Below are 6,002 nucleotides of genomic sequence, written 5' to 3'. Positions count from 1 at the left end.
GTTGAATACTGGAACAAGTAAATTTCTGGAACAAGCAAATTACTGGAACAAGTAAATAGAATGTATATAGGCCTCGAGAGGGTGAATACTGGAACAAGTAAATTACTGGAACAAGAAAATTACTGGAACTATTAAATAAAATATATATAGGCCTCGAGAGGCTGAATACTGGAACAAGTAAATTACTGGAACAAACAAATTACTGGAACAAGTAAATAGAACATGTATAGGCCTCGAGGCAGTCACTTCTGAGTTTTATTTCTATATTTTTTTAGTTTCCTGGAAGGAAAAACACTATACTGACTGGAAAATATTTCCCATGAATGGGACGAGATTTAGAAGATGGAAGGAACTCAGGAACTTTGCATTTTAGTAGACTTTTTTTTTTTTTTTTTATGTGAGGTGAGTGCGTGTATGTGTTCATCTCACCTCTGGGGCAAAATAAAAGATGGTTACGCCTTTATTGCGAGTGATTCTCACATATGCATAAACCCGTGATGGTGATATATTTATCATGCCATGAGCTACATTTTGATTGTCATTGTAGATATATTTTGATATGTGTATGTATATATATATATATATATATATATATATATATATACATATATATATATATATATATATATAAATATATATATATATATATATAGATAGATGTATGTACATATATATATATATATATATATATATATATATATATATATATATGTGTGTGTATGTTTATGTATATAATATGCATATATATATATATATATATATATATATATATATATATATATATATATATATATATATATATATTTATATATATATTATATATATACATACATATATATATATATATATATATATATATATATATATATATATATATATATATATATATATATATATACACACACACATATATATATATATATACATATATATATATATATATATATATATATATATATATATATATATATATATATATATATTGGAGACCAACAAAATAAAACTGAGTAAAAAAAGGTTAATGCTGCTCAAGTATAAAGACTTTAACAGCATTTCGGAGCAACTATTGAAAACTGTGGTTTTTAGAAAAACAATCTGTGGTGTTTAATCGACTCATGTAAATATATAGAACCTCGTAGTTTTATGAACAAAGTAGAGTACTAAACTACTAAACGTGGAGTAGTGAAGAAAGCACAGTAGTAAATCAGTGTGTTCAAATGATTTTTAAAGCAGCATTAAAATCATACGTACTGTAAATATGTGTCTACTTTTTTTTTTTTTTTTTTTTTTTTTTTTTTTTTTTGTAAATGTACAATATATAAATGATACTCCCTCCCAGTGTGTATGAACTATTGTATATATATATATTGCATAACCATATCATGCTCTTTGGCGAGCTGTAATATGTGATAAACCCAAATGATGGAAATGATTTGTTTCCTATTGTAAAACCAAATGATGGAAATGACTCGTTTTCTATTGTAAAAACCAAATGATGGAAATGATTAGTTTTCCATTGTACCGCTAGAGTGGTTCTCGTGGAAGAGGATTTAAAAAAATTGGAATTCTTAGAAAGGTTCAGTGTCGTAGAGTTAAATATGAAAGGATTTTATAGGAGCTAATTATTTCTTCGAATTGATTTTGGCAGTTCTATAGTATTTAGATTTGTTTTCGTTTTGCAATAATTACATTAATATGCTTTTCTCATTCCGAAAAGTCCCGCTTCACATTATGGATCGCGTCATTATTAAAATCGACAGGACAAAATTAGAAATGAAATGATAAGAGATGAGAATGTTGAGATGGATGTGTGGGGTGACAAGAAGAGATAAGATACGGAATGAGGTAATTAGGGGTACCGCAGGAGTTAAGGAACTATCAGATAGGATCCAAGAAAGTAGACTGAGGTGGTATGGTCATGTCATGAGAAGAGATGAACAGTGGGAGGAGAGTGATGGAAAAGGAGGTACAGGGAAGGAGAAGAAGAGGGAGACCAAAGCGAAGGTGGATGGACTGTATCAAGGATGACCTTCAATCAAAGGGATTAACCGGTGACGAATTGTGGGACAGAGGTAGATGGAGAACGCTGGCCAGAAACATCGACCCCACATAAAAGTGTGGAAAAGATGCAGACGAAGAAGAAGAAGAAGAAGAAGAAAGATTACTCGAGTGCCATATGTAGAAGAGATCATGATGAGGGGTTAGATGGAGATGGTTTGCTTATGCTCTTCGCACTCCCCAAAGAGAGATTAGTTCACCAAACGTTCAAAGGGGCTCCACAAGGCACTAGGAGGTTAGAAGACCCAGGCCTACATGGCTGAGGACTATGAAGCTCGAAGAAGGCGTAGGAGGAGATGATGATGATGATGATGATGATGATGAGTTATGTTAGACGTGAATATTATTTTCTGTGATGTTTTCATTATGAAAACCTGCAGTAGTCTTCTTCATTGTATTTAATACAATGAATGATGCTGAAAACTTATTAATACATATTTGAAGTGCTGGAAAAAATCTTATAAGTTATTGATATTTATTGATGAAAAGCTAAAATGCAATACGGTAAAAACATGAAATGGATTTAGATGGAATCTAAGGTATTTCTTCATAGAGTAAGTGTATCGTTATCATTTTGCACACGATGTTATGAAAATCTAAAGTTACACGTCTCATGGAAAAGATTACAATATCAAATTGTTTTGTGAGTGATGTGTGTCTCTGTTCTAGATGATAAAAAATCCTCAAAATTTTGCTGCTTATGAAGGAAAAGAAGAAATTCTATATTCATTTATCAATTTAATGTTTAGAAAATATATAGTTACATTCCTGACGGAAAAGGTTGCCATTTCAGATTTTTTTTTTTTTTGAGTGATGGGTGTCTCTGTTCTAGATGAAAAAAATATCTTCAAAATTCTGCTACTTATGAATGAAAAGAAGAAATTCCATACTTCTTTATTATTTGATGTTAAGTAAATCTAAAGTTACATGCCTGACGGAAAGGTTGCAATTCAAAATTATTATTCATATTGCATTTGAATATAAAGGAAAAATTATATACTTCTTTAGTATTTGATATTAAGAAAATCTAAAGTTACATGTCTGACGGAAAAAAATTGCCATTCAAAATTGCTTTTTTTGAGTGATTGGTGTCTGTTATAGATAAAGAAAAAATATTCTTCAAAATACAGCAGTATATGAATAAAAAGAACAAATTATATACTTCTTTGAAATTTAATGTTAAGAAAATCAATAGTTACACGTCTGACGGAAAAAAATTGCCATTTCAAATTGCTTTTTTTTTGAGTGATGGGTGTCTGTTCTAGATGAAAAAAAAAAGTTCTTCAAAATTCTGCTTCATATGATTGGAAAGAAAAAATTCTATACTTCCTTATCATTGGTGTTAAGAAAATCTAAAGTTACACTCTTGCCGGAAAAGATTGCAATTTCAAATTGCTTTTTTTTGAGTGATTGGTGTCTTTTCTTGATAAAGAAAAAATTTTCTTCAAAATACAGCAGTATATGAATAAAAAGAACAAATTATATACTTCTTTGAAATTTAATGTTAAGAAAATCAATAGTTACACGCCTGACGGGAAAGACTGCAATTTCAAATTGCTTTTTTTTTTGAGTTATTGGTGTCTGTTCTAGATAAAAAAAGGAAATTCTTCAAAATTCTGCTGCATTTGAATGAAAGGGACAAATTCTATGCTTCTTCGTCAAGTGATGTTAAGTAAATCTAAAGTTAAGTGTCTGTCGGAAAAGATTGCCATTTTAAAATGCTTTTTTTTTTTTTTTTTTTTTTATTATTGAGTGATACGTGTCTCCAATTTAGGTGAAAAAAAAATCAAAATACTACTTCAGTAGAATGAAAAGAAGAAATTCTATGCTTCCTTATCTTTGCTTTTAAGAAAATCTAGTTACACGTCTGTCGGAAAAGATTACCATTTAATTTTTTTTTTTTTTTGAGTGAAGGGTGTCTATTCTAGATTAATTTTTTTTTCTTCAAAATTCTGCTGCATATGAATATGAACAAATTATATACTTCTTTAAAATTCAGTGTTAAGAAAATATAGTTACACGTGTGATGGAAAAGACTGCAATTTCAAATTGCTTTTTTGAGTGATGGGTGTCTGTAATCTAGATAAAAAAAAAGTCTTCACATTTCTGCTGCATATGAATGAAAAGAACAAATTATATACTTCTTGATCAAAATCTAAAGTTACACGTCTGACACAACAAAATTCCATTTTAGATTGCAGTTTCTTGTGTGTGTGTGATGTGTCTCTCTCTTCTAAATAAAAAAAAAGATTTTCAAAATACTACTTTACACGAATGAAAAGACCAAATACTTTACTTCTTCGTAACTTGTTGTTTTGTCCGGGCTGCTTACCAAAGAATAGAATTGCGGCAGGTTGATGGAAAAGATGTATAAACGCCGCCACGTGACTGGAATGGGAATACGAATGGTCATAAAAGCTTACAGAAGAGTTCATTTCCAGAATCTGGACACGTACTGGAACCATTTTTGTTTTTTGCACATCTATTTTGAGGGAGTAAATTTATACGAAGGCCTCCTCTTTTATAACTCTGCTGGATATAACTGAAGTTGACAATCCTTTATACAGCCTAGAGAGCTTGGGGAATGGTATAGGCCTATCTATTTTTTTTACATCTATTTTGAGAAAGTAAATTTATACGAAGGCTTCCCCATTTACAACAGCTAGATGTAACTAAAGTTACCAACCCTTTGCCTATAGAACTTGGGAAATGGCTTAGGCCTATTCATTTCGAGTCTGATTTAGATATTTTCTAGGCCTATTCATTTTTTTTGTACATATATTTTGAGAAAATAAATTTATACGAAGGCCTCTATTTACAATATCTGGATGTAACTCAAGTTACCAACCCTTTATAGAGCCTAGAGAACTTTGGAAATGGTATAGGCCTATTCATTTCGAGTCTGATATAGATATTTTCTAGGCCTATTCATTTTTTATATCTATTTTGAGAAAGTAAATTCATACGAAGGCCTCTCCATTTACAACAGCAAGATGTAACTCAAGTTACCAACCCTTCATTGAGCCTAGGGAACTTGGGAAATAGCATAGGCCTATTCATTTCAATGGTTTTAACTCAAGTTACCAACCCTTTATAGAGCCTAGGGAACTTGGGAAATAGCATAGGCCTATTCATTTCAAGTCTGATATAGATATTTTCAAGGGCTATTAATTTTTTACATCTAATTTGAAAAAATTAATTTATACGAAGGCCTCCCAATTCACAACAGCTAGATGTAACTCAAGGTACCAACCCTTTATAGAGCCTAGAGAACTTGGCAAATGGTATAGGCCTATTCATTGGGAGTCTGATATAGATATTTTCTAGGCCTATTCATTTTTTTTTCATTTATTTTAAGAAAGTTAATTCATACGAAGGCCTCTCCATTTACAACAGCTGGGTGTAACTTAAGTTACCAACCCTTTATTGAGCCTAGGGAATTTGGGAAATAGTGTAGGCCTATTCATTGGGAGTCTGATATAGATATTTTCTAGGCCTAATAATTTTTTACATCTATTTTGAGAAAGTTAATTCATATGAAGGCCTCTCCATTTACAACAGCTGGATGTAACTCAAGTTGCCAACCCTTTATTGAGCCTAGGGAACTTGGGAAATGGTGTAGGCCTATTCATTTGGATTGTTTGTGAGTCAGATATAAATATTCATTAATATTTAAAGCTGATTTTCCTGAATTTCATTCAATGTCTATAATTACACGAAAGAAAATTTTTGTTTGCATCCGCAGAAAGATTATTATTATTATTATTATTATTATTATTATTATTATTATTATTATTATTATTATATTTAAAATTCATTTTGAAAAATGTTCCGAAATTATCTGAGAAATTTAATCATTTCTAATAATAAAAAAAAAAGAAAAAACGAAAACCTATTTATGCGATCATTTGATTCTGTCTTTTATCCTAAAAAAGTATTATTTC

Source organism: Palaemon carinicauda, chromosome 4 (genome assembly GCF_036898095.1).
Source record: "Palaemon carinicauda isolate YSFRI2023 chromosome 4, ASM3689809v2, whole genome shotgun sequence".
In the NCBI taxonomy this organism is placed as follows: Eukaryota; Metazoa; Arthropoda; class Malacostraca; order Decapoda; family Palaemonidae; genus Palaemon; species Palaemon carinicauda.
This window is presented reverse-complemented; position numbering follows the sequence as displayed.